Genomic DNA, 20,186 nt, shown 5'->3' on the forward strand with positions numbered 1-20,186 from the left:
TACGAAACTGAAAAATCCCATTGGAAAAAATCCCATTGGGGAAATTTTTTTTAAATCCCATGGGAATAAAAAATCCCATGGGAATTTTTTGTTTTTTTTTAAACACGACTAAACGCATTAAAATATCGTAGTTGTTCATCATTTCATAAAATATGATGTTTCTGAAAGTTTCATGAATAATTCTCTCAAAATAAGAAAAAAATCCCATGGGATTTTTTTCTCCCATTTTTAAATGGGATTTTTTTATTACTATATATTTATATATATAATTGGCATAAAACCAATATACAGTCCTTAAATAACGTTAAAATACTTGCAAACGCAAATAAAACACGTTTTTTAAAATGTTCAAAATCCCATGGGATTTTTCTCCCATTTGCAAATTATGGGGAAAAAAAATCCATGGGAGAAAAAATCCCATGGGAAAATCGAAAATCCCATGGGAAAATGCAAAAATCCCATGGGAACCCCAACTTTGCTTATAAATTTCATAGTGAAGAAAACGCGTTTTTTGAGTGAAAATAACCAATTATTAATCAACGATAAGACTTTTATCGCATACTATGTCTCAAAGTAGCAAATCTTTAAGAAAAAGGGTACTTAAGTTTGCGAAATTTCGGTTTCGCAAAGTTTTTCCGGTGGCCGTTAATAGTTAAATTTGAATCGTTAGAGTGTCTCTTTATTCGAGAGTCCGTCATATTGAGACGTTAACGAATGTGAAATACACGGAAGCAATTAAAATAAGATTTGAGAACATTATAGATAACAATTAAACAATAGAACAAATGGAAGTTAAATGATAAGAAACAATATGGTTGGAATTAAACATGACTTATTGAAATAAAACAACTTTCATATCGTCAAAGGCAATTGTTGAAACGACGAGTTTTAGCCAAACACATTAAGCCTTAAAGACACTAACAGTCACCGTGGTGAGATGAATATGGTGTCCGCCTAGCAACCGAGAGGTCCCTGGTTCGAACCCACTGGTTCAAGGCCCAAGTAACCGACTCAACATCGTTTTAATAAGCACGAGGCTTTAGATGCAATCGAGCTAAAATATTTAGGTTTAAACTAAACTAATAATTGAAATCAAATAATAATTGAAACTTCTTATCACGTATTAATATGTCGAAAACATTCATACCAACATAGTATGTATATAAAAAGATTGTATAACAGGAAGCTAATATGACAGCATTGTCAGTTAACTATCCAATCACTAAAAAACAATAATCATTAATATATAAACGTTGATATTTTATGACAATAACAAATCAAAATATTTATAATTGTGTTCAACCCTGCATGTATATGCTCCTCAGATTATTCTGTGCTAGTCATATCAGACAGATGCATTTTCATGCGCTTACATTGTAAAATTGTGTAATTTGCTATACGCTTGCTATGTTTTAAGCACTAATTGAAAAATGAGCATTTTAATTTTAACCTGAATGCGACTAAGATGATTGATCATTTGAATCGATTGACGCCAACTATTTCATTTTCAAAGTTGTGTTATCTGAATAATATGTCAAATAAACATATGTCGACCGAATATTGAGACTCTACTTTTCTAAAATGTGTATATACATGCTAATTAAAAACAATTTCTCATTTTGTTCTTGCTAAGTGCAAAAAGGTATGTTATATGGTACATATAGATCTACGTAATACTTTAAAATAATAACACATTATTTACTTGGATCCTTTTACATTTGGTAGGATTGTCATTATGTTCACAAAACATCTGGTAGACATCCGTTTAACAATCTGTTTGAATTCTCTGTCTAGTACAAAATAAACAAACGGATTGATGACATGGTTTATGAAAAAGATTCGGAGCCCGAAGAAATAGGCCGCTCTGGCGTCGTCGGACATATCATGAAGAAACCGTTTATTGTGACCTTGTACGGCTAATAACGCTAAATACAGTACCACTGTCACTGTGAAAATAATACTCAGTACAATAGGACCTTTTGTTGCTTGCAGACGTTTAGTTTGTTTCATCTCTTTAGTATTCCGTTTTTGTTTTGTTACTTTTGTTTTCCAAGTTTCGGCAGTGGTTTTGCCATCTGTATCAATGGTGTCTTCGGACGACTCTCGTGTGCTTCCACTGCTCTGAGATAACACATTTTCGCAGATATAGATGTCCGTTGCATGACATACGGAGCTGTCGTCTGTGTGAGGACATATTTCAGCCATGGTTACTGAGCTCGTGATTCTGTGATCAATTTTAGGAAGGTTTTCATGCGATATATATGAAGAAGAACTGTCTGCTTCAGACGACTTTGTGTCGTTTTTCTTAAGCGTTCGAATCTTGGGTGGTCTCTGCTGCAGAAGTACACTAGTTATCGGTACATATAACCCGATCGTAGCGACGAGGACAACACCCAGTATAGCTCCAATTGTTAAAACATACCGTTTGTGACCGTTTATGTTGTCAACATAATCTTCGTCCTTTTCACAGACGGTAATCGATACGTTTAATTCATTATCTTGATAGGTGCGTATACCCCCAACCATTGAGCCTGGGATAGATATGAGCCCAGATATCAGAATAGTACCTAAGCATGAAAGCATAGCATTGCGTGCATGTATTTGCCAGCCATGGGGTCTGCACACTTTTCTATACCTGTCGACAGCAATAATCAGAAGACAGAATGCTTCTCCACATACGGTGAAAATGTTACAGAATGACTTAAACTTGCAAAACGTTTCGATCGGCGGAAAGACGTACCAATATATCTGCGTAATCATTTCTCCCGGCAGAGTTGTTAACACACTCAAAAGGTCCAAAAACGCTACACACATCACAAAATATCTGAAGCTGCATTTGTGATAGCGAAAGGCAAACACTAAGATTACGAGAACATTTCCGATCAAGCCAACAATTATCTCAAGTCCTGTAAACACCAGCACCCAGATAATTTTCGGAAGCATGTCCTCATTAAGTTTTTCTGCTGTTCGATTTTCCATGTTTTTTAATTATAAAGGTGTCCACATTTACAAATGTGCTCAGCCGGTAAATATCAATGTGTCTGAAGATTTATAGCCAACGAATAAAATCATCCAATGGTAACACTCAATATTAACGGAGCTCACATATTTCCTGCACTCGCTGAAACAAAACAGTTGAAGCGATACTTGCAACCCAAAATGTACGTTTTGCAGGTTTTATTAATTAATGTCACTTGCTGATGTAAAAGTTAATCAAACCTAGCATTTTCTGAGACCTGATCAATTCGAACCTTAACATAACATAATAAATACAAAATATTGACACGTACTTCAAACATATAACTAATACCACTCTGTAGATCTTAAAAAAATCCAACTAGTAAAATCGTTTTGTTCGTTGTTGAAATCAACATATGAACACACAATTTAAAACTGTCGCTCATACCACTTTGACAAGTATCAATATATATTTAAAGTAAATCTTAAAATTTTGCGAATTCGTGTTCTTCCTTGTTGGTGTTCGCGTTTCAATTCAAAGTTTAACCAATGGTTTTGGTGTTTGTTAATTGTTTCCTATAGCTCCCAACGAATAGAATGTCACTTATAATTCTGTATCACGTGTTCTTCATGTTTAATTCGGTCCGTTCCCGTGATACGTTATCTATGTTTCGGAATCTGCAACAGCAATAATGTGTGCTGCTTAGGCATTTATTTCTTCCTATAGCAAGCCTGGTTTATATTATCTCCCATATCAAAGATAAACCAGCATCTAAGAACAGTCTATTTCATAAACACTTTAACTATCAAAAGTTGCACTAAAATTTATGGACGTTATATCCTGGACCTCGCAGATATTATCGAATAGCTTTTGAGAACGACTGCATTTTACATGGAAATCAGATTCAACAGAATAACCATTGTATTTGTTATCAGACAATTTCAAAAGTAGATACATATCTGCTCATCACGTCATTAGCGGATAGAGCATCCGCATAGGATGGTACCACTTTGCTTATTCATAGTATGCGCTACGTAGGCACGATACTTGTTACAGTCCCAATTAAATTGTCAAATTGAAAAACAAATGTATCAACACAATTATTAAATTTCGTTTCACATACAAATAATTTAAGATTTTCTCATAAAGAAAGCAATTAAACACCCACACTCAGAATAGAAGCTTGTTCGATAACTGGTATCTTATGAAACTTGAAAAGCAATAGAATCTTCCGGTTTACACTCCTTTTAAAGGGACTGTCAATCACGACGACGAAGAAAAGAAAAGTTGTAACATACCGTATTTTTTAACAATTATTAGTTTATATTGATTAAAATATCACGACTGTTATATTACATAACTTGCAAAAAGTTGTTAAGGTTTCATATTTTCAATATATTTGGTAATAAATGTTGCTGGGTATGTCTACCAGGTAACTTCCAGTTAACTATAAAAAATCAAAGTACTGACAGTACTGGTGTGACGATGCTTTTGAAGAGGATGGATATTAAAGCATCGATTTAAGTTTATCTACATCACAACAATTGTGTTTGCGGGTACGAAAAAAAATGGTTACTAAAAAATTATGCCAAAAATAATTTGGGTACGAAAAAAAATTGGGGAAAAAAATTTGGGTACGAAAAAAAAAATTGGTTACGAAAAAAACATTGGGTACGAAAAAAAATTTGTGTACGAAAAAAATTGGGTACAAAAAGTTTGGGTACGGAAAAAATTGGGGGTACGGGGAAGTAGTACCCGTGGGGAACTTGACCCACAATCGCACATTCTCGGCCCTTTCCGTCAAACATCGGATGAGTACCTCGAAGGCAATAGTATGAATACACATTTTGGAAGTGGTAATGAGTTCCTACCTACGCGCGTCAAAATGTTAGCAAAATATGTAAACAAAGCGGTAGCCTGTCAGGAATGTTTGAAATAACGAAGAAAATCGTGTATTGATGTTAGTTAATTGAAGAAATGTACAGAAAATATGTTAAATAAGCAACGGCGATATTTTTGTCAGCCACATTATTGTAAATAGTTTGATATCACAAAATGAAAGTGAAAGTAGAACTGTCAAAAATGACAACCTGTAAACGTGTTGTTTTTGCTGGCAAGAGAGGGCGATAACACTCAGTGTGTTCACATTTTTACCATAGGCTTTGCCAATGACCTTTATAGTATGGGTGGCTTTGTTATTATTTATTGCTATCATGTAACTGCATGATTGTGTATATATTTACAATACACAAAGCATAAATAATGATATGAATTACTGATTGACCTTATTATAATCTGATAACTATAGCCAGGTCAACTAAGGACTTAAAATACAATTGCTTGTCCTGATTTCATGAAGACTTGAGCTATTTATGCACATAGAATATTAAGATATGTTGTGATCGACAAATAAAAAGTATTTTTGATCTGTGTTGTGCAGGCTCGTTTTCCATGACTCTGAAAGTTAAATTTTCTTGTGAAAAGGATGTCAATTTTTTTCTGAAGCATTTCATTCAACCATTGCATATAATGAACTGTTCTGCATATAATTTGCCATTTTGATAGGTGTTTATTAGGTGATCTACAGGAGATGACCAGGGTGCCAGAGAAAAGGGATATACATTTGAGATCAGGTCAGGGCTCCATATAAAAGTGGTTTAATGGTATACACTTTATATATGACCAGAGCTGAACAGAAAATGGGCATATATTTCCGAAAATTTAACCATTTAAAAATGTTTAAACACCGCTTGACTAAGGCTATTAATTCATCAAGCATTACAATTTGTACTATATCTTTTTAACACTAAACAAGAGGGCCATGAAGGCCCTGTATCGCTCCACTGCTGAAAAAAAGGCTGAAACAAATATTCTCGGCATGTGCAAAAACTTAAATATAGGCCCTATTTAAGCACATGTACACTTTTGTGACCCCCTGGGCTGGGTCAAATTTAACCCCAGGGGCATAATTTGAGCAAACTTTGTCGAGGACTACTATATCTCACTACAAACAAAATGTGGTAGCCCTAGGTCCTAGAGTTAAGGACAAGTTTTCACAAAATAAGCAAGATATAAGCGTATATAATGTTCAATTTTGTGACCCGCGGGTCAGGGTCAAATTTGACCCAAAGGGCATAATTTGAACAAACTTGGTAGAGGACTAAAAGATGTTACTGCATACCAAATTTGGTAGCCATAGTCCGAATGGTTTTCGACACGAAGATTTTTAAAAGATTTCACAAAATAGGCGCTTTATAAGCGTTTATTCCAGGGTTGGCATATTGACCGGTCAATTGAGTATTGACCGGGCCGGCGGTCTATACCCGGTTAAAACCGGTCAATACTGGTCATTAGTGGTCATTTATGGTCAATACTGGTCGATTGAAAATTGTAGCATTTAAACATCACAAAGGAGCAATTTTTATTAAATCAATAATTATTCTGTAATTGATACATCTTTTTTAAGTTATTTATTGTAAAAAAAAATCTTTAAATCTGTAAAAATTACTCCTTTATTATTTATGGAAACGGCCTCAAATACATAAGGACTAAGGCAATATCTTTATCTCAGTGTATCACATCTATTACTAAAGACTAAAGTATTCTTACTATTGTAGTTACCATAGTATTTCACTTATCTATTTGATAAGCAGATGGACAAACAGAACTCTTGTGTTTTCTAGGGTTATAAATATGGCCCCTAAGCCTTAATTGGTAATAAAATGCATGCAGTGATATGTCTCCGATATTGACAATGAAGCAAATCTGCCCTTCGGCTATTTCATATCACTCACACAAAAGGAGATTACTTGCTATTAATTAAATAGTTGTTTCTAACTTGTCTCCTTCTGTATTAAGAGGTTTTTTCCCCTTTCATATTTAAAAGTTCAATTGGTATTCAAATGAATAAGCAATCAAAGTTCTTCATTTTGACAACTCATGATGTTTCCGATTTTGGGTCTACTCTAGACTCTTCTTTTCAAATATTTTTTTCTTTTAATAATTATTTTTTATTTTTATATCAATGGAAAATAAAAGATTTTTTGACTATTTTGTTTAAAAAGTATTTAAAGAAATCTATGCAAGAATACATGACAGGTAAGGGTTGTGTCAAAAAGGTGCCATTTAAGGCCCTATTATCAGTTTTGGGTGCCCCAACCTGTATAGGTGAGAAGACTGTAAGAAGACTGTGGGGACAGTGGGGCATGAGGAATAACTCGTACACAGTAATTGACAGGTTCTTGTTGAATCAAGCACAGAATTATCTGAGCATTCATAATTCATTTGAATTGAAAAGAAATTCAATCGACAAGAAAAATCTAATTGAAGAACTTTAAATAATTTGAAACATTTTGAGAGATTGGCCTACAAATTGCATGAACAGGTATAAAATAGTGGGTATTAATAGCTTAAGACATTATAAGCAACATGTCTGTTTAATTTATATTATCAATATTGTTTAATAAGGCATGGAATATTAATCAAACTTGGGGGTAAAGTTCAATCGACCAGTATTGACCAGTAATGACCACTTCGGCAGTATTAACCGGGGCGGTTTTAACCGGTAAAAACCGCCGGTTAAAACCGGGGGCGGTCGGTTGGTGCCAACCCTGGTTTATTCAATTGTGTGACCCCCGGGGCAGGGTCAAAGTTGACCCTAGAGGTATTATTTGAACAAATTTGGTAGGAAGTTTATTACATGTCACAACATACCAAATTTGGTAGCCCTAGGCCCAATTGTTATGGATCATTAGATTTTTTAAGTTTTCACCAAATAGGCCCCACATAAGCGTATGTTCAGTTTTGTGACCCCCCGGGCAGGGTCAAATTTGACCCCAGGGGCATAATTTGAACAAACTTGGTAGAGAACTATAAGATGTCACTACATACCAATTTTGGTAGCCCTATGCCTTATGGATAAGGACAAGAAGCTTTTTAAAATTTTCACAAAATAGGCACTATATAAGCGTATAATTGATTTTCCGGCCCCCAGGGCAGGGTCAAATATGACCCCTGGGGCATAATTTGAACAAACTAAGTAGAGGACTATACAATGTCAGTACATACCAAATTGTATAGCCCTAGGCCTAATGGTTATGGACAAGAAATGTTTTAAAGTTTTCACAAATAGGCATTATGTAAGCATATGTTCAATTTTGTGACCCCCGGGGCACGGTCAAATTTGACCCCAGGGATAAAATTTGAACAAATTTGGTAGAGGACTATTATATGTCACTACATACCAAATTTGATAGCCATAGGCCGGATGGTTATGGACAAATTTTTTTTTGATGTTTTCACAAAATAGGCCTTATATAAGCTTATGTTCAATTTTGTGACCCCCCTGGGCAGGGTCACATTTGACCCCAGGGATAAAATTTTAACAAATTTGGGAGAGGACTATTAGATGTCACTACATACCAAATGTGCTAGTCCTAGGCCCGATGGTTATAGACAAGAAGATTTTTAAAGTTTTCACAAAATAGACCTAATATAAGCTTATGTTCAATTTGGTGACCCCCGGGGCAGGATCAAATTTGACCCCAGGGGCATAATTTGAACAAACTTGGTAGAGAACTATAAGATGTCACTACATACCAAATTTGATAGCCCTAGGCTCAATGGTAATGGACAAGCAGATTTTTGAAGTTTTCACAAAATAAGCCCTTTATAAGCATATGTTCAATTTTGTGACCCCAAGGGCATAATTTGAACAAACTTGGTAGAGGACTAAAAGATGTCACTATATACCAAATTTGGTAGCCATAGGCCATAAGGTTATGGACAAAAAGATTTATAAAGTTTTCACAAAATAAGCCCTTTATAAGCATATATTCAATTTTGTGACCCCCAGGGCAGTTTCAAATTTGATCCCAGGGGCATAATTCTAACAAACTAAGAAGAGCTATTACATGTCAATAGATACCAAATTTGGTAGCCCTATGCCATACGGTTATGGACAGAAAGATTTTTAGAGTTTTCACAAAAAAGGCCTTATATAAGCATATGTTCAATTTTGTGACCCTCGGGGCAGTTTCAAATTTGACCCCAGGGGCATAATTTGAACAAACTAAGAAGAGCTATTACATGTCACTAGATACCAAATTTGGTAGCCCTATGCCATACGGTTATGGACAGAAAGATTTATAAAGTTTTTACAAAAAAGGCCTTATATAAGCATATGTTCAATTTTGTGACCCCCAGGGCAGTTTCAAATTTGACCCCAGGGGCATAATTTGAACAAAATAAGAAGAGCTATTACATGTCACTAGATACAAAATTTGGTAGCCCTATGCCATACGGTTATGGACAGAAAGATTTTTAAAGTTTTCACAAAATAGACCTATATAAGCATATGTTCAATTTTGTGACCCTCGGGGCAGGGTCAAACTTGACCCCAGGGGCATAATTTGAACAAACTTGGTAGAGGACTATAAGATGCCACTACATACCAAATTTGGTAGCCCTAGACCCAATGGTTATGGACGAGAAGATTTGTAAAGTTTTCACAAAATAAACCTATATAAGCATATGTTCAATTTTGTGACCCCCGGGCAGGGTCAAACTTGACCCCAGGGGCATATTGTGAACACATTTGGTAGAGGACTATTTGATGTCTCTACATACAAAATTTGATAGCCCTAGGCCTAATGGTTATGGACGAGTAGATTTTGAAAGTTTTCACAAATTAGGCCTTATATGAGCAAATTTTCAATTTTGTGACCCCCGGGGCAGGGTCAAATTTGACCCCAGAGGCGTAATTGGAACAAATTTGAAAGAGGTTTACCGCAGAAACATTCCTGAGAAATTTCATCAGAATTGGACCAGTAGTTTAGGAGAAGAAGAAGTTTAAAGGAAAAGTTAATGCACGCACGGACGGACAAACGCACGCACGACACACACAGGACCATGACATAAGCGTGGAGCTAAAAATAATATTTAAAGTACAACTTTAATCTACCAATGTTTACAGATACTACTTAACATATATTTGACTGTATTAAATGTAGGAACTAGTTAAAATATCCATTAGAAAAAAAAGATCAGGGGGTGAAATATTCATTGCCTGAAGCTCTGACCCTGGAGTTATGTTTATATATCTTTAAACATACTGATTAAAGAAGTTAAACAAAACATTGGAACAACAGAGGGAAAATCATCCCCTCTTAACAACATATTACATAGTTATGTTTAATATTTTTGGATCTGTATCTGGATCTGGATAGGTACACACCTTAAGGTATGTGCGCTGTGGGAGAGAGATGGAAGTGACTTACATTTTGGATTTAATTTAAAACGGCCACCGGAAAAACTTTGCGAAACCGAAATTTCGCAAACTTAAGTACCCTTTTTCTTAAAGATTTGCTACTTTGAGACATAGTATGCGATAAAAGTCTTATCGTTGATTAATAATTGGTTATTTTCACTCAAAAAACGCGTTTTCTGCACTATGAAATTTATAAGCAAAGTTGGGGTTCCCATGGGATTTTGCATTTTCCCATGGGATTTTCGATTTTCCCATGGGATTTTTTCTCCCATGGGATTTTTTTTCTCCCATAATTTGCAAATGGGAGAAAAATCCCATGGGATTTTGAACATTTTAAAAAACGTGTTTTATTTGCGTTTGCAAGTATTTTAACGTTATTTAAGGACTGTATATTGGTTTCATGCCAATTATATATAAAAATATATAGTAATAAAAAAATCCCATTTTAAAATGGGAGAAAAAAAATCACATGGGATTTTTTTCTTATTTTGAGAGATTTATTCATGAAACTTTCAGAAACATCATATTTTATGAAATGATGAACAACTACGATATTTTAATGCGTTTAGTCGTGTTTTAATTTAAAAAAAAATCCCATGGGATTTTTTAAATCCCATGGGATTTTAAATCCCATGGGATTTTAAATCCCATGGGATTTTTTTCTCCCATGGGATTTTTTTCAAATGGGATTTTTCAGTTTCGTAAGCCGAATTAGTTTCTTAATGCGAAAAACAACAATAAAGGAAATAATAATCATTATTTTGAATAATAAATTGAATAATATAAATAACATGAATATTTTTAAAATGAGTTACAATTAAAGGTTTATGCTAGTAGAACTTATCATTTCTTGTTCGAGCAGAAGGTTGAGTCCAATTGGTGAGTATGCCAGCTTAGAACCAGTATAAATGCATCGCAGACAGACAACGCTGTCATACTGTACACACCGCTGAGTAACAATCTTTATTGCATTTCATTTTGCAACAGAAAATGAACTCCGTAGTATAATTGATCTTATATATGCCCTCTGCTTTTGAAAGCGTGCAACACATTAACATAACAATAAGTCCATGCCAAAAACTATGTGCAAATTCCATTCAAAGCTATATACACATTATAAAGGTCAGATGACCCGCGTCATGCGAAAATGGGTCTTATGTCATATGCGGCCAAAGTTGGTCCATCCTAGCTTGTCAAACCGCGCAGTCTGGTCAGGTTCTACGCTGACTGATATATAAAGTCAAGCCATGATTCGTGGTCTCATATCCAAACTCGGTAGCTCCTGTGCGAAACTTTCACCGGAAACGACGGCACCGAGACGGGCGCTCGAACTTTGCGGATGCGCGTTATATGTTATATATAATAGCGCGATGTGTTTGTTCTTGCCTCAAATTAGTAAGCCCAATCAGCGTTTTATTGTGTTCTTTGCTTCTACTATTAACAAGAACTTCAACCGATACGAACATGAATTTTATTTTAATATGTTTATTTAATGCTCGGAAAACTCATTGTATATTTAGACTACTACTTATAAAACAAAGTCGGGTTTTCAACATCTGTTTTCGGCATATAAATTGTTATTCCAAACCAGATTTTACGCACTTTACTGTACAAAATACCGTTAGGGCCACCGTGGTTACTCATTAAAATTCAGAGGGCGAGAATGCGAGAACGCGAAAGTACGATGACGACAGTGCGACAATACGATGGCGACAATGCGTTCGTACGATTGCGAAAACGCGCTAGTACGATGACGACAATGCGACAGTGCGACAATACAATGGCGGCAGTGCGATAGTACGGGGGCGACAATGCGATAGTCATATCGTACTGTCGCCGTGGTATCATCGCAATGTCGCCATCGTTCTATCGCATTGTCGCCATCGTATTGTCGCACTGTCGCCATCGCATTTTCGAATTGCCGCCATCATACTATCGCGTAATCGCATTGGCACCATCGTACTATCGCACTGTCGGCTCTCGCCATCGTATTGTCGCACTGTCGTCATCGTATTTTCGCACTGTCGTCATCGTATTATCGCACTATCGAACTGTAGTATTGTCGCCATCGCACTATCTCACTGTCGCCATCGTATTTTCGCACTGTCGTCATCGCACTGTCTGATTGTCGTCATCGTATTATCGCGTTCTCGCATTGTCGCCATCGTACTATCGCATTGTCGCCATCGTATTGTCACCCTGTCATCATCGTATTGTCACGTTGTCGCCATCGTACTATCGCGTTCTCGCGTTCTCGCCCTCTGGATTTTAATGTGTAACCACGATGGCACTAACGGTATTCCGTAATACTGCTAAAGCACAGTATGATTAGGTCACTCCCAATGCAGAAATCTCTATGTCTATTTTAGTAACAACACATGTCTATGGAAGGATATTTAGGTAAAAGTTACATCATTCGTGGTGAATATTTACATTATGACTGATGCTTATTCTAATTTGCTTTATGACAATTCCAACATGCTTGTTGTCTATTCGTTTATACTTGATGATTGCTGCAACATTACATCATTCATGATGAATATTTACATTATGCGTGATGTTTATTCTAACATGCTTCATGACAGTTCCAACATGCTTGTTCTCTATCGGTTATACTTGATGATTGTTTCAACATGCTTGGTGACTATCCAATGTTTGTGTGTTCATTATTCCTGAAACCATTCATAATCGGTTTTGCCACAAAGCGTCATTAACAACGGCAGTTAGCAACAGGAAGTAAGCAGAATGCAAGTTACTTAATTATGACAACAGGTGGCGCGCGTTTATTTTCCGTATGTTGAATAAATTACTTTTCGGAAAAAAGCGAAAACATCCGAATCATTTTGACTAGTAAACTGAATAAGCTGAATTAGATCCCTTCGTTATATAATCTCCATTAAACTAAATACGTTCATTATTGCCATGCAGACCAGTAGGTTTACACAATGAATTGACTGCCGCGAATGTTTTTGATATTTGTAAGATGCAATTGGCACTCAAGAAATTATACATGTATTTTATTCAGAACATAACGGGGCTGATGTGTTGGAATTGTGGCCCTTCCCTAGTCCAAATAATTACAGTAGACGTAATCTACCGATGTGCATTGCATATCGACCTCATATTTATAAAGTAGCCCAAACCCCCATTGCCACAGACCTGTGCGTGAAACTTTCAGATTTCTCTAGTCTGTTTACCATGCTATAATTACAATTTCTATAAAAACATATTTATCATTTTATGACTATATAATGTCTGTGGTATAAAGAGAAACCTGAAAGTTACAAGTACTCGTGTCTAGTACTGTACAACTATTGTACTCCTCGTTGAGAAAACAACTACTTCATCTACATGTATTAAAATATCATAAAACATAATTTTCAATCAAGTTGGAAAAAACCAATAAATAAATGTCATATAAACAGGTTTGTCATGAACGTTGACGTCGCTCTTGGTTACCAGAAAAATTCCCACGCACGGAATTCAACCGTCATTGTTTACAATCAATTAAGTGCATAAGTACTTGAATTTGTATAGTGTTTTTTAAAAGTGTCCAGCTACAGGTGGTTAGCGTGTGGCTATAATACTAATTAGTGAAAACATATTTTGGAATGATAGGTAATCATATTATAACGAAAAATCAACTTTTCTTAAAAAAATAAGTTAAATATATATTCAACAAGGTATCCAACTCGAAATCATCCGAAAACGGGATGCATCGTTTTAAACAGCCATTACTTCATCAATTTTGCAGCGATTTGGGGTCAACTTTTAAGAAATAACACGATACACAACTCGCGTGACCCAGCTGTGATCGATCAGACAGTATTCATGACTGAAATCTTCACGGGGAAAAGGGCATTTTCCCTGCAAAGTTCACGAACCTCGATACCATAATTCAATAAAACGTATGAAAAAAAACATTCTTACCGTGCTTGCCGTAGAATTATGCATCAAAACTAACTGTCCAGCGCATTTTCAAACCTTTGTTTACATACATTTCAACCAACTGACATTTTAAACACAAGAGTGATTTCATTGCTCCAATGCGGAGTTGTGTCTTTACAACTGGAGATTTCATTCATAAATACGGTCTGATCGATCACAGCATGTGTAGAAATATAACAATATATATATATATACATTTCCTAAAAGGAAATTCATTTCTGCGTTGAATAAGACCGGGTCATGAAAATCGCTGCAAAATTAATTTAGTAATGGCTGCTCAAAACGATGCACCTCGTTTCCGGATGATTTCGAGTTGGATACCTTGTTATATATAAAACGATAGTGATTTTTGTTATAGAAAATTTGATTTTTCGTTTTAATATGATTATTTATCATTCAAAAAGATGTTTTCACTAATTATTATCATAGCCACACGCTAACCACCTGTGTGTCCAGCACGTGTGCCGGGAGAACAGGGCTTAATGTATTTTTTTGTTAAGCTCTATAATATTTATATCCAATCTGTATGAAAAAATGTCGGTGAACATTATTCCGATGTTAATTTTTGAAAATATTGAGGCATTCGTTAATTATGGATCTAAAACGGAACATTAATCCGCAAAAAAAACACCGGGCATATTGCATATTAGATCGGACACATGAAATTATTTCGAAAGAAAGCAATAAGAGTTTCAATTCTACATGAGTAAGTCTCGTTGTGCACGATTACGCTCTTACTGCTCGTATATATTTGACTCTTGGCAAATATCTAGTGTTTTATTTTGCTTAATCTAAATTGTGTCATGCATCTATATGTACTTAAAGCAGCATGACCAACAGTTCTTTCATATGTGAAATAGATTGACACGAAATACCTACCCATCTATAATAAAGTTTATATGTGCACTTCAATATTATAGTTTTATAGCATTTTATGTGGTGCAATATAAAAGTACTCTAGTAAATTTGAAATTATGTAATCGATTTCCTCTCAACATACATGCAAAGTTCCAGATAACTTTTTCAGCAAAATCTTGGTTTACACTCTATAATAATCCAGCCTTAAAGTCTATTATTAATTCTTTTTTTTCAGGTAAATATAATTTTTGGCACATCCGCATTTAGGTTTATAGTCTAAGAAGAGCTCATGACAATTGCCGGGTTACAACAGACTTTTTGCGATAAAAGGACCAGATAATGGAAAACGTTCGGCTTTTCGACTGTTGTAAAGATGGTCTGTTATTCATAATAACGTTAAAGTGCTGTTGATTGCATAATTGTAATGAGGGCCTAGACAAGTGGGAACTCATTGATAAAATGTTTACATTATATGCATTGATATTAAGTTTTACGAATGATCACACATTTTGAATTCTTATTTTATTTTTCCAATGTGTAACCGTACGCACAGAATTTAAGTCTACTTTTTTACTAAATTTAATTCAATTTTTTACGACTTTAAGCGTCTTATCTGGAGCTCTGCATACATGCATTAGTAGCATATATTGAAATATATCCATAGACTTTCTTTGGTTATTGAAGGTAAATTACTGTACAAAAATTATGGTTAGTCATTAACCAAAAAAAAGTTAAGTCTACAAACACGCGGTTAATTTCGGTTCAGTAGCAAATATCTTACAAAGGTGCGCAACTTCTCCTATAACATAAAATTTCCGTTATACGCCGTAAATTTCCGTAGTCCTCCGTAGCATTTCGGAATGACTGTCAATTGACATCATTGTTTCATGCATGATAGTATGTTGCTTTGTGCTTGGGTGAAACTCACATCTTACCATCGCGTTAATTTATTAAACGCATTAATATTTGATTCCATTATGCACTGCGCCTATTGCACAAGTCTCTCTGCACAAACTAACATACACATATGCAGCATGCAATTAACGAACAAAAATGTTGCATCTGTACACATGCATGATACCATTAAGCAGAATGTAAATAGACATTGGACATCAGGCAAGATGTAAGTGTCATCAAGCATGAAAAGGTGTCTACATACTAATTGAAAGTACCATCAAGAATCATGACACAGTCACAAAGAAAGATGTAATTTTTACCTAAATACCCTTCCATATTTGTCGGCACTGTGTGTTTGCTTAATTTCACTGAAGAACGTCTACTGGTAAATCTTACAAAAAAAGTGATAAATAAGACTGAGTAGCAATTTTTTCGGCGTTGCTGTTTAACGTCAAATTTGGCCTTTCAACGAACTTCTTAAAAGCCCATTGAATTTTAATGAAGAAGTTTCCCGCTTGTAGGTCCGAATGAATTAAATCAAATTTTGCAATTGGCAATTTGATAGAAATCCCCATAAAACATTGCACATAGCTTTCTGAAATAAACAGGCCACATTGAACGCATTCACGATATCCAACAGCTCTCTTTGCAAAGACCTATCTAGTGTTTCTTGGCCGTGTAAGATCTATAATTAGAACATCGTCACCTAAACATCTACTAATAGAAGAGCATATTTTGGGGAAACAAATTCAAGAAGAGTATAAAACGTCCACGACCAATAATGTGTAGTTTGTTAAAGATATCACGGCAGTAAAAACATAGCACTTTAAAGAGACCACAATCTGGTACATTTGGTCAATTGTTGCGTCCGTGGCGGACAATACATTTTAAAAAAGAAAGCTTACAAAAAAGCAAACACAAAGTTCTCGTAAGCTTGTTTTAATCTTAAAAACACATAATCGACAGTCATTCCAGTCAAATACAATACTAACAGTCAGCACTCTAGATATCAAAATTGCGGATATAAATATTTAATTCAGGGATATCAAGTGTATCAAGTTCGAATTCCGGAAAAAATAGCCGGTAGTCTGGGGCATTAGGTCCCTTACAGGGATAACAGGTAAATCCCCGCCCGAGCCGTAGCTAATTGATTTATTGTAGTCTTTCTAGATGCAATTTCTGGTGAGTACAATGCGGAATATTACGGATATTTGCAACATGTCGAAGATTTTCGGAAAGTAGCGAAGAAGTTTTCGTCAGTTAATATTCATGTCCGTGCCGGCCGCTAACTTATCAGAATCAATAAAAAAGAACCAGGAAAAATCGGTACCGATCGCAAATTTCCGGAATTCCGATAAAGCTTCAACATTATTTGTTCTCAAATGATCGCGTACTCGAACGAATCTGTCCCTACGCCTCCAACTCCCTTTAAATCTCATCGGACGTACATTGATCTCAAAATCTATCCTTGACGACTCAAATCATATTTCCTGAATAGTTTGGCCTATTGACGTCCCTGTTATTATAACAATGGTCTTTTGGATAAACAACGCTAAGTTGTTGCAATATAATAACCGTTTTAAAGGGGCCTTTTCACAGATTTTGGCATTTTTTAACTTATTCATTAAATGCTTTATATCGATAAATGTAAACATTGGATCGTAAAAGCTCCAGTAAAAAATCAAGAATAAAATTAAAAAAAGGAAAAGAACATTGCCCGGACCAGGTTTCGAACCAGTGACCCCTGCAGTCCTGCCAGAGTCCTGAAGTAAAAACGCTTTAGCCTACTGAGCTATTCCGCCGTGTACATATATGACGTATTGTATACGTTATATAAGCAATCTTCGTAGTTTCACAAAATTTAACGACAAAAACAGAACTCTCCAAATTATTCAATCGTTTCGCGTTGCAACGCTTTATAATTTTTAGGTTTTAAAATCGTCAAAAGATGCATATAATGGCTATATTAGACCATGGTAAATGTTCAGTATTACTGTTTCCTCACAAATATCATAACTATAACGAAAATTTGCGAATCTGAAACAACTTTTTTCAATTTTGTCAATTTACCAAAGCGTGAAAAGATCCCTTTAAAATAGTTACCGGTTTTCATTTAATAAAATGATTAAGTCATATTCGAGATTTCAGCGATTGCCAATACAATATTTTGCTTTTGTTTCTCATAAGCATATGGTGATTGGTATCTGCTATTGACTCCTATGTAGATTGCAAATATTACATAACCCTTACAGCGGCCGAGCGCAGATATCTGCACTTGGCCGCTAAAAAGAAAAATCTTTGCGCATTAATTTAATTCAAATCTCATTATCATAATCAAAATCATCATCATCGTCGTCGTCGTCACTACTACCACCACCACCACCATCATCATCATCTTCTTCTTCTTCTTCCTCCTCCTCCTCATCATCATCATTAACAACAACAGCAACACCAACTTAACATCATCATCAAACAACAATAAACATCGGTAGCATACAATGTGCTTCATCAACCATACATAATTATATGCGTTAAAACACCATAATAGAACAGCATGAATGAAGCTGTCTATTACTCTTTTATATTTCCTATACCAATATATTTTTTTTCGTTAATTGAAGGACTAGTTGAAATCTTCTATAAAAGCCCCCCCCCCCCCAAATAAAAAAAAATAATAATAACCCTAGCAAACAACAATAAACATAGGTTAGTTAGTATACACTGTGCTTTAGCAACCATGCATAATGAATGTCTATGACTTCGGACCGTTGTGATCAAATTTAAAAAAGCAAGATGGTATGTATGCGGCACACAACACATAGATAATTATAGTTTTATACCTTAAACGTAGTTCATCAAAATAAAGATAAGTTATTATCTATGTAATACTTAAATTAGGTTTATAACGTATGCATATTTGTCTAAAACTTATGAAATGTGATTCGTAAGCCGACGACAACATTATCATTCGGACCCTTCTCCCCACCTAACAATCGAGATTAAACACCTGTGGAGATCCCGATCTTATCAATGAATAAACCGGTTTTATGATGTCAAGTCAAATAAAACATACTATTACTATCCAAATACATATCTATCAAAAAATGTAAATTGATATACCTACTTAACTAAAACTAAACTTAAACGATTAGCAAGAAAAATATATAAAGAAGAAGCAGGCAAAGTAGACAAATTAATTGTAACATATGTTTTCTCAGTATCCCACTGTTGAACAATATAAATAGTATTTATCGCCACCCCAAAAGGGATCTTTATCACACGTTTGGCTCAACTAATATATAATTGTGACAGGACAAACTGTCAACAAATACCTTGTTAATGTTTTATACATAACTCCAATCAAAGGTTAACTTCCAAGGAAACTGCGGCATGTTAAAACTGTTGATTATGACAAAATGGTGTTTAGTACAAATCAGTACAATAGCGTCTGTTATGTGGCCTATACTAATCCAGTTAAATAAAACTTTAATCGCAGAAAAGTTTAGATTCTTTACACCTTTAAGAAAATATATATAACAGTTCTTTCCGGTTTTAACAAAATGATACATTTAAAAATAAATTATGAAGCATCGCTAGCAATAGTAGAAAGAGAAGTAGAAGGAGAATTATTATCATTAATAGCAGTAGCAGCAGCAGCAGCAGTAGCAGCAGCAGCAGCAGCAGTAGCAGTAGCAGTAGCAGAATCAGTAGCAGTAGCAGTAGCACTAGCACTAGCAGTAGCAGTAGAAGTAGCAGTAGAGTAGAAGTAGCAGTAGAAGTAGCAGTAGCAGTAGCCGTATCAGTAGCCGTATCAGTAGCAGTAACAGTAGCAGTAGCAACAGCAGCAGAAGCAGCAGCAGCAGCAGCAGCAGCAGTAGCAGTAGCACTATCAGTAGCAGCAGCAGCGGCAGTGGCAGTGGCAGTGGCAGTAGCAGTGGCCAGTAGCAGTAGCACTATCAGTAGCAGCAGCAGCAGCAGCACTGGCAGCGGCAGTGTCAGCGGCAGTGGCAGTGGCAGCGGCAGTGACAGCGGCAGTGGCAGCGGCAGTGGCAGTGGCAGTGGCAGTGGCAGCGGCAGCAGTAGCAGTAGCAGTAGCAGTAAGAGTAGCCGAAGCAGTAGCAGTAGCGGCTTTTTGCTTTTTGTTTTAGAAGTGTTTGTCGTATAAGAAGAACGCAAGGAAGACAAATTAATTGTAACATGTGTTATCTTAGTCTCCGTTGTAGTAGTATTTGTTGTATCTACACAGCCATTTTTCAG

This window comes from Dreissena polymorpha, chromosome 8, assembly GCF_020536995.1.
Source record: "Dreissena polymorpha isolate Duluth1 chromosome 8, UMN_Dpol_1.0, whole genome shotgun sequence".
NCBI lineage: Eukaryota > Metazoa > Mollusca > Bivalvia > Myida > Dreissenidae > Dreissena > Dreissena polymorpha.